Raw genomic sequence first — 10,912 nt, forward strand, 5'->3', positions numbered from 1 at the left:
CAACAACAGACCCAATGAAGCAGCAATCATCAGGATCATGTCCCTGGTTTCTGAACGTGTAGGTGGAACAGATGGCCCGACTGCCACGGAGCTGCTGTGACCTTAAACAGTAAGTCCACTGTCATAGGAACTGCCAAGTAGAAGCCACTGGAGTATTCCTCCTGGCCAAGGGAGTAATGGAAAGGAAATTCACTCCCCGACTCCCGAGGTTGGAGGTCATTGGAGCTGTGTTTTCCTCATCTCCTGACCTCGAGCAATCGCTCCCATGTATCATGGAGTGTGCATAAAACTAGGGGAAGTGTATCAGCGAGAAGCCAGCAGAACCTCAGATAAGAGGGGGCACACCTACTGGTACCTGAGGAGAGCCAATAACCAGGGACCAAATCCAGAGCATATTCAGAAAGTTCTCTCTGTGGTCGAAGTAGGAAACATAATCGAGAGCAATGGAAAGGGGAGTGACTTCACAAAGTAAAATAAAATAAAATAAAATAAAATAAAATAAAATAAAATAAAATAAAATAAAATAAAATATGGAAGAACAAGGGGAGTCAGAGTCTTCAAGGAAATGAGTCTCCTTTCATAACTGAAAAAGCATCATATATAACTCAATGCATGGCAACTCCTTATCAAAATATCTCAATTTTTTCCAGCTTTTATTCATCGTGAAAACGGAAAACTTTTGAGATGTAGAAGAAATAGTTATGCCTGTGTTGATCTAGCTTATTAATTTAGCTATTCATATTTTTAAATGCATATTTTATAAAGTAATATCTCAATCTACAAATGTCTCTTTTGTCCATTCCTCATGTTGTGAAACAACCCCAGTGTTTTTATGTCCCCTAGAGCCTCTTGGTGAGTCATCCGACAGGTTTCTTGAAAAACTCATTTCTTGAGAACAAAAAGCCTCGACAATTCCAATTCCCTACTTACCATCGGAAAGATCTCAAGGAAATTGGTTGTCATGTGGTGCACTTATCGTAAGTGGAAATGGGGACCCGCTTGACCACTCAGTGGAGGTGTGAAGCTGGTGTAACACCCAGAGCACTGTCTACTAAAGGGTGGGAAAAGCGAAGGACCCTGGGACTTGTCACACAGTCACAACTGCTAAGGAAATGGACAAAGGATCCATCCTGGTTGCTTAGGTTAAAAAAAAAAAGGACGGGAACTTTGATAGATTAAAAGAAATGTAAGAGGCATGTCAACAAAATGTAATGTGTGACTAAAACAAACATTGGGGGATAATCCGGGAAATTTGATCCTCGACTGGATATTAGATGTTTTAAGCAAATGATCATTTTTTCAAAGATGAGAGTCCTCTTCTGGGGCGCCTGGCTGGCTCAGTCAGAAGAGCATGTGACTCTTGACCTCGGGGTGGTGAGTTCAAGCCCCACATGGGGTGTAGAGATTACTTAAATAGGTAAAAACTTTTTTAAAAAAAGATTCCCAGGGCGCCTGGGTGGCTCAGTCATTAGGAGTCTGCCTTCGGCTCAGGGTGTGATCCCAGGGTCCTGGGATTGAGCCCCACATCGGGCTCCCTGATCTGCTGGGAGCCTGCTTCTTCCTCTCCCACTCCCCCTGCTTGTGTTCCCTCTCTCACTGGCTGTCTCTCTCTCTGTCAAATAAATAAATAAAATCTTTTTTAAAAAATAAATTAAATAAATAAATAAGAGTCCTTTTTTTCTAGATGCACAATGTCTAGAACTTAATTTAAAATAATCCAGCAGGGACTCCTGGGTGGCTCAGTCGGTTAAGTGTCTGCCTTTGGCTTAAGTCATGATCCCAGGGTCCTGGGATCAATTCCCAAATCGGGCTCTTTGCTCAGCGGGGAGTCTGCTTCTCCCTCTGCCTGCTGCTCCCCCTGCTTGTGCTCTCTCTCTCTGACAAATAAATAAATAAAATCTTTTTTTTTAAAGATTTTATTTATTTATTTGACAAGAGAGACAGCCAGCGAGAGAGGGAACACAAGCAGGGGGAGTGGGAGAGGAAGAAGCAGGCTTCCAGTGGAGGAGCCCGATGCGGGGCTCGATCCTAGGGATCCAGGATCATGCCCTGAGCCGAAGGCAGACGCTTAACGACTGAGCCACCCAGGTGCCCCATAAATAAAATCTTTTAAAAAATAAGTAAATAAAATAAAATAATCCAGCAGCAGAAGTTGGGGAGGAAACAGGAAGTTTGTGTGCACATGTGTGTGTGTGTGTATTGGGGGGGCAAAGAGTAAAGAGGAAACAAGATTGGCCACAGTTGATAATTGGTCAAGCCGTGTGATGAGTACTTGAGGGGTGATTATACTAATCTATTTTTACGTATGACATCCTTCATATTAAAAAATAAAGTAAAATGTTTTCAAAAGTTTGTTTTTCAAACTGAGGTAATTTAGAAAATATCCTGTAATAGGAGAGGCTTTTAAGGACTAGAGTATTTTTTTTTAACTAGGTCATTATTTATTAGTTTTTTGAGGCTTTAGTTATGTATAATAAGTATGGAATGCAGGACAGATACGGTCCCTTGCCCTCCCCTCCTAGCAATTTGCGAAGAATCAAGAGGCTGGTTGACAGTTGAACAATTTTTTACATTTCTGTAATACCTCAGCAGGTGTTGTCGTGTGTTATCAGAACCACCTGTCACCCCTTGCTAAAATGCTCTTCCACTTAAAAATTGTAAACAGGGACTCCTGGGTGGCTCAGTCAGTTGAGCACCTGCCTTCGGTTCAGGACATGGTCACAGGGTCCTGGGATTGAGTCCAACATCGGGCTCCCTGCTCATTGGGGAGTCTGCTTCTCCCTCTGTCTGCCACTCCCCCTGCTTGTACTCTGTATATCTCTCTCTTGCTCTCTGACAAATAAATAAAATCTTAAAAAATAATAAAAATTGTAAATAAAAATAAAACCCTGCTAATAATCTTTCTTTCTTTCTTTCTTTCTTTCTTTCTTTCTTTCTTTCTTTCTTTCTTTCTTTCTTTCTTTCTTTCTTTCTTTCTTTCTTTCTTTCTTTTTCTTTTTGTAGCTAGATTGAAATTTTAGCTCTAGAATTTTCTACATGTCTTCAAAAGGTCCTCCAGGGGTGCCTGGGTGGCTCAGTCAATTAGGCATCTGCCTTCAGCTCAGGTCATCATCTTAGGGTCCTGGAATTGAGCCCCACATTGGGCTTCCTGCTCAGTGGGGAGTCAGCTTCTCCCTCTCCCTCTGCCACTCCCCCTGCTTGTGCTCTCTCTCTCCCAAATAAATAAAATCTTTTTTTTTTAATTTCCTCCAGTAAGAAAGAAGGCCTGCCACTCATTCTGCATAAGGATAGGAAGGAATTCCTTTGACCACCCCCGCCCCCAGACCAGGTATCTTGAAAATTCCACTAGCTTCAGGCTGCGGCAGAAGACCCTCATGTCCCTTCCACCCTGGAAGGTCACAGACATTTCAGAGTGGTCCTTCCTTCCAAAGCAAAATGAAGCTATTTTACCAACAGTTAACTTCACAGTTTGGAGTCTTTCCCAGTCTCAGGATCCAAACAAATCACTCTTCCTCCATTGCAACCGGCCCCCAGAGCCCCCCTCAGCAACAGTGCACATCCACCTGGGGTTTGTTCTCCTTTCTCCAGTAGGACATCTTTCCTGTCTGTAGGTCCTAGTCAAAGGCACCCACGGAGCAGGACAGGCTGTCAATGTCATAGAAGATGTTGTGGTCCAGGGGCCAATCCAAACCGTTGGACATGTCTACCCGGTCAAAGTTCTCTTCCACGCAGCGGTCAGGAAGGAAGGAGTACGGGACCCTGGGTGCTGCTCCAGAACTGCCCGGGCTGTCTCCACAGCCGTGGTGCCAGCAAACTGTCTCCCAGCGGGACGCCCCTGCCCGTCATTGAACCGATTGTTTTTCTTGTCTTTATCTACTGTGGCCAGGACGACTGCTGACTGATCTTCCAGTTCAAAGCACAGAACTTTGTTCCAATGGTGGCAATGTAGCCTCCTGACTGGCGAAGGGCCACAGAGCGGGTGGGGGCATCCACAGGCACTTGCTGCACTCGCATGCCGAGCAAAGACCACTGGCAAACTTTTTGTGCAGGAATATCTACGAAGAGCGGAGAATTGGACGCCTCGTCCCACACTGGAGACTCGCCGCACTGGCCGCTCTTTGGCAAAACACAATCTTAATGGAAGACGTTGTCCTGGGGGACGTCTTGGTGCTAATGGCCCTCGGAGGGCTAGCTCAGGACTAGATCACTATTTACTCTTCTCTGAAAGAGTCTTTGAAAATGAGTAATTCTCGATATTGGTGTCTGTGTTAGTAATTTGACCAAGGTCAAATACCACGTGGTCAAGCTGGAATTTGGTCTTTGGCTCTCCCTCCTGACAGCTATGTGACACTGAGTCAAAGCCAACCACTTGTGAACCGCAAACCAGTTTATCTGACAGCCTTCTCATCTATCTTGATTTGGATCCCTTGGCTGGTTAATGAGGCAAAACTGAGCACTCATGCTGGAAAGTGGCCTACCAGCCTTGGATACTCAGTGTGTGCCATGGACATTGTCAGTGTGTGTGTGTGTGTGTGTGTGTGTGTGTGTGTGTGTGTGAATATGTTTTAAAGAAGAAAAAGAGGGGGCGCCTGGGTGGCTCAGTCACTAAGCGTCCGCCTTCGGCTCAGGGCATGGTCCTGGAGTTCTGGGATCGAGCCCCGTGTCAGGCTCTTCCTCTGGGAGCCTGTTTCTTCCTCTCCCACTCCCCCTGCTTGTGCTCCCTCTCTCGCTGGCTGTCTCTCTCTCTGTCAAATAAATAAATGAAATCTTTAAAATAAATAAATAAATAAATAAATAAAATAAAAAATAAAGAAGGAAAAGAGAACACATGTCAATCTAGAAAGTCAGTTAAGTACAGTTCGGTTAAAGGGCACTCGGCTGGCTCGGTCAGTGGAGCATGTGACTCTTGATCTCAGGGTTGTAAGTTCAAGCCTCACAGTGGGTGTAGAGAATACTTAAAAATAAGAGATCTGGGGCTCCTGGGTGGCTCAGTTGGTTAAGTGTCTGCCTTCGGCTCAGGTCATGATCCCGGCGTCCTAGGATCGAGCCGGCGAGAGAGGGAACACAAGCAGGGGGAGTGGGAGAGGAAGAAGCAGGCTCCCAGCGGAGCAGGGAACCCGATGCAGGGCTCGATCCCAGGACCCTGGGATCATGACCTGAGCTGAAGGCAGATGCTTAACCGACTGAGCCCCCCAGGCATCCCTAGAATTGTTGAATCACCATATTGTACACCTGAAACTAATATAAAAGTATGTGTTAATTATACTGGAATTAAAATTTTTAAAAAATCATTGTATTTTGGTATCAATATATGATTGCAGATCAGCTGTGCTAAGTCTTCCTGCATTCCTCAATCCTCTAGAGAGATACCAAGCTATTACACAATTTTAAACCAAGTAAAGAACTCTCACTTTCAGAAATAGTGAACTAAATAATTCAGAACTAACCTCCTACTGAAGACAACTAAAATAATTCACATGAAATATAAAAAGCTTTTTCCTAAAAACAGAAAAAAGCTAACAAATAGCAAGAATCACCTTGCCAATTATTGGCAAGAGACAATTGCTCGGAAAAGGTGAAAATCCAGAGAGGAGAGCTCAGTCGGGGGCCACTTTTGTAATCAGAAGAGGTGGCTAAAACGCTGAGGGAGCTAAGGTCATGTAAGTTGGAATCCAGAGCTTTTCAAGGCAGGGTCAACTCTGGAAAACCATTCCACGCTCAGAACTGTAATCTTGAGTGGCTGCACCCTGGAAGGAAGACTACACCGAAAATAAACTAGCTTTCTGCTGTACTTCAGCTCAGTTTCAAGTACTCCGGATGATTCAGAAAAAATCTCAAGCCCTGGAAATGCTTAAGGTGTTTCTGGTTTGCTCGTGCCCCTACACATTTGCAAAAGTCAGTGAAAACCCTTTCCACGAGAAGATGATATTATCCTAGTCTTAACATTACTCCAGTGAATTTTTCAAGTACAATTTTCAGCACACAGTCAAAGATAATCAGACATGGAAGGAAATAAAATATGAACAAGAGCCAGCATCAACAATGGACAATAGACTTTCAACAGATAGTCCAGACTGTGGAGTCATTAGACATAAATAAGAAAACAACTATCTTAGTATGGTCCTTAGGATACAAATTGAATTTTTGATACAAAATTAGAAACTAAACAAAACAGAAATCGGGGCACCTGGCTGCCTCGGTCAGGAGAGCATAAGACTCTTGATCTTGAGGTTGTGAGTACAAGCCCCATGTTGGGTGGAGAGATTACTTAAAAATAAAGTCTTGGGACGCCTGGGTGGCTCAGTTGGTTAAGCGTCTGCCATTGGCTCAGGTCATGGGGGTTCTGGGATTGAGCCCCATGTCCCCTGCTCAGCGGGGAGGACTCCTCTCCCTCCCCCCTGCTCATGCTCTCTCTCTCTCTGTGTCCCTCAAATAAATGAATGAATGAATGAATGAATGAATGAATAAATAAAATCTTTTAAAAATAAAATAAAATAGAATAAAATAAAACCTTAAAAAACAACAACCATAAATTGAAGATCCAGAAGTCAAAAAATATAATGGCCTAAATTAAGATCTCAAGATATGGGTCTTGATTAGTTGAAGAAGATCGCTTTGAAGAATCCATTCAGAATTAGAAAATTCACATGTATTTAGACTTTTACTTTCTGTAGTTTGTATTACAAATCATAGGTTTGTTTAATAAAAATTTTCAGCTGCTCAGGGGCCCTTTTGCCCCCAGATCTTGGCACCTTTCATCAGAGGTGACTTTCCTCCTTGCCTGCGGGGTTAGCTTCTGTCGTATTTGCTACAGTGTTTCTTATCAGTTCCTCCCCATCTGAGAAGCCATCCCCAGGCTCAGGGGCTGCCTACACCAGGGTAGCCCCATTCTGTCCTAGACCCAGCTGTGCTGGTCACCCCTTTTTCCCTCCACCTGAACTCAGACCTAAGGTGTCTCTGCTCCTGGCCTCACCCTATCATAGGTACAACCTTCCTGGGGAAGCAGAATGTCTCTTCCCTTTGTCCCAGAGCTGCTCCTCCCTCTCTCAGAGCCAAAATTACTCCTTCTTTGGAATACAGCTCTTATCTGTTTCCCTGATCAGGAGGAAGACTTATCCCAAAACTGAAAGTCTTGCCAATCCGGAAAAAAAAAAGAAAAGGCTTGAGGGTAAGGGCAGTTCAGGGAGGGAAAACAGCATCTCCTTCTGAGATCAGAAGGCCTGGCCCCCAGGAGGGTCAGAATGGACTTCTAACAGTATAACCTAACCTCTCCACTTACTCAAGGCCCAGAGATGGTGTGACATGTCCAAGGCCACACACTGAGAAAGAACCACAGCCAGGACCAGGATGAGGGAACTCTCCTGCCACCCCCTGCTCACTAAGACCCAAATCAAAGGCTGACTGTCCGCAGGCATTTGGCGGGTGTAGCGCCTTTTGAGTTCTTCCCATTAATCCGCACCCTGAGGGTAAAATGGAGCAGACACAGTCCTTGCCCCCAAGGGGTGTAACTGACGAGGAACAAAAGCACAAACGAAACAGGCGCTACACTTGCATGGACTTTACCAGTCTGCATTCATTTATCCCTCACGACCCAACGGGGCAAGTAGTTTTATTATTCCCTTTTTACAGATAAACTGAGGCCGGTGAAGTTAAGTGAGTTGCCTGTAGTCTCAAAACAGATACTGTGCAAAGCTGGGATCTGAATCTAGGCTGCATAAGCTAGAGATCTGTGGGGGCGTGTATGTGAGGGGGGAAGGAAGAAGGCGGTGGCTCAGCTGAGCCTCGGAAGTACATTTTAATAGCCTGGGAAGGGAGAAAGGACAGCAGGACAGGGAGAAGAACCATATGCGCCTCCGGCAGATACAGCAGCATGGAGCCAAGTCTCTGTGCCCAAGGATCCCAAAGGCGGCGGGCATGCTTCTCTGCCGCCGCACCCCGTTTTGACCGTAGCTGTGGAGTACAGGAAGGCCCTGCGCGAAGGTGATCCACCAGTCAGTCACCTTTGATCACCTTCAACGCCTGCAGTAAAGACCCTCACCAGCAGGGGGTGGGGCGGAAGGGCCCTCGGCGAGCAGCCTCAGTGCATCCAGCCTGCCACTGGGTGGCACTGTGACTCCTCAGAGAGGGAACAGCGCCCACGGGGAGACCGACCACAAAAACGAGTGGGCGTACCATGCCGGCCCTAATGCGCTGGGCATTGGGGTTACAAAAAAGTACAAGAAATGGTTCCTGCCTCCCTCGAGCCCATGGTGGGACAGATAGACACATGGATAAGGAATTAATTGCTCCAACACCTTTTCCAGCTGCAGGGCTCAGGGAAGGAGGAGACGTTTGAGCCTTAAGGCAGCCTTGGCCATTCCAGGACAGGCTGGCTGTGATGGTGCTGATTCCCGGGGCATACAGCACAGAAGTGGGAAGGGCGGGGAGGGGATCACGGAGTACCAGCAAGTGATGGCAGGTAGGGAGCTGGGGCTGGGGGGCCTGCCGCAGGTGAGGAAAAATGGACGTGGGTACACAGGGCTTCAGCACCAACATGCTGGGGTGCTCTTTGTCTCCATGAAGCATTTAGCTCAGGGAGGTGGTGAGGCCCCTTGTACTCGCACGACTAGAAAATGCTGGAAGCTCCTGGCAGGAGCAGAAGACTACTGCCATCCTGTCCTCTTGCTGTGCTTTTCCGGACTCTGCCTCCAGTCCCAGCGCTGGTCCCAACTTGTTGCGGGATCCGGGGTCAGACACCGCAGCTCTCACTCTCAGGGCTCAGTGACTACATGTGCACAGATATGTTGAAAAATGAAAAAGTTTAGTCAGAAGGTACAGAGTAGGGAAAAATAAGCCAAAGAGCATCAAGGACTAGCCATGCTGTTTCCTGCTGACCTGGTCTTCTTTTTGGAGGTGGAGCCGCTGGGGAGGAGGACTCCCTTGGCTCCCTTCAGGTCCGGGCAGGGCCCAGTAGAAAACCAGATTGTATCTATTTGTCGTTGGAGAACAATTCATCTCCACAAAGTCTGTAAAATTTAATAAGCAGAACTTTGCAGCAGGGAAACAATTTAATATCTGGTAGATACAATTTCATTAAAATTTTAAAGATGGAACATAGACTCTGTTTTCAAATTTCCTATTCAGAAGTTAACTTATCATGGTGTTGAAATCCACATCAGAAGAGTCGAACTGAAATGAGCTTCCTAAAACAAAACACAAGTGGCGATGGACTGGAAAGGCTTCAAACCCTGGATGGTTGGCAGGGTATCTGCCTGACTCTGGTCCACTCACATCGATCACAAGAACGAGGCACCCCTTGTGTCCCTTATCCCCACCATAGGAATCAGGGGCCCAGCAAGGGTGCTCAGGGCTTTAGGCCAGTGCCGACAGTATCATTTCAAGCAGATACTCCCCACCTCCTTTTGTCATTTACAGATGAAGCTGGTGAGAGGTGATAAGGCACTAGGAGGCACCCAGGGTTTGTCAGGGAAGGGGCTCCTCCTCACACTCCCCTCCACCAGTGTCAAGCTCCAGAGCCAGACTTGCCCAGCCCAACTGGGGAACCCAGGTCACCTTTCAGAGAGATTATTCCACTCCACCCAGTGGAGATCCCAGAAGAGACACAAGGGGCTTTGCTTAGCAAAGTGCGTAGCACACACATCTTTTTCATTTAAATGGTGTATTACAGTTCAGTTAAATTGCAGTTTTCCAAAGATGTTTTTATATACACATTTCACTGCAAACAACATACATTTTATGCAATTATTTGAATAATGAGGGGAAGAGAGGATGCCTGAGGAGAGCTAATGGGGATTAAGGGAGATAGAGCCCTTCCAGTCCCACCCTCCCCTCTGCTTTTATCCATTGGCTCCTCATCTATTACGTTTTTTAAAGTATAAAGAATCATGCAGCAATAAACAAGTGCTCTTGGCCCAGGCTTTGGGGTACCACACTGTAGTCAGGTGGTATGTAATTACATCCCCAAATTAACAAGAAGTCAGCTCAGACTAGACTAGGTGCAGAAATGCTCCAGCTTTATGCACAGAAAACTGCCTCGGAGGAGGGGCGATTGAGTTTTCAGAAGGTATGATGTGACACCCACACAGAGATTTATTATCTGCAACTGTGTGACCCGGAAGAGGATTTGAGGGACATGGGAATTTCTCTATCCCTCATCTGTCCTGCAGAATGCTTCTAATCTCCTTGTAGGGTATCCTACACCCCTGAGTTCCTTTTATACATTTTAGATACTTAATTCAGAGCAAGTGATGTTGTATCTGGTCTTCCCATCAATCAGAGCTTACTGTTGACTTTGTCAATATCTTGGTGCTGTATTATCCTTAACACACAAAGAAGACATATAAACCAAATTTAAAAAATGAGCACCCCAATTGAAAAATGGGCAAAAGACATGAAGAATACAATTCACAAAAGGTTAAGAAATGCCCAGTGTGAGGTGAAACTGTCCCTCACCTTCTATGACTATGCGTATTATCTGATACAATCAAGAATAGTTTCAGAATGTTTCAATGTGCATACTCTTTGATCAAGCAATTCCACTTCTCCAAATGTATCCTATGGGAACATCTGCTCAGCTAAGCAGAGATGGATGTACAAGGATTTTCATTGTAGCTTTATTTAGTATAGAAAATTTATTATAGAAAAACTGGGTGGAAAAGCATAAACGTCCATCAAGGGTAGATTGGAACTTCTCCAAGCCTTAGCCAGATGCGCGGAGCCGAGCCAGCTGACGGAGCTCCGAGTGTCCTTCTCTCTTCTGCGGAGCCCCAGCTGGGACCCTTTCCGCGACGGGTATCAGGCCCACAGCCGCCTCTTGGATCAGGCCTTCGGGCTGCCCCGGCTGCCCGAGGAGGGGGTGCAGTGGTTCAGCCACAGCAGCTGGCCGGTCGAGGCCCCTTCCTCCCCCCCCCCC

General features: G+C 46.1%; 2 pseudogenes; one reads left to right on the forward strand and one right to left on the reverse strand.

The window, feature by feature from the left end:
- Positions 1–3,272: 3,272 nt before the first annotated feature.
- LOC103668045 lies at positions 3,273–7,449 on the reverse strand (annotated as a pseudogene).
- Positions 7,450–10,663: 3,214 nt separating this feature from the next.
- LOC121101177 overlaps positions 10,664–10,912 on the forward strand; it is a 994-nt pseudogene continuing 745 nt past the window's right edge.

Source organism: Ursus maritimus, unplaced genomic scaffold (assembly GCF_017311325.1).
Source record: "Ursus maritimus isolate PB19 unplaced genomic scaffold, ASM1731132v1 scaffold_7, whole genome shotgun sequence".
NCBI lineage: Eukaryota > Metazoa > Chordata > Mammalia > Carnivora > Ursidae > Ursus > Ursus maritimus.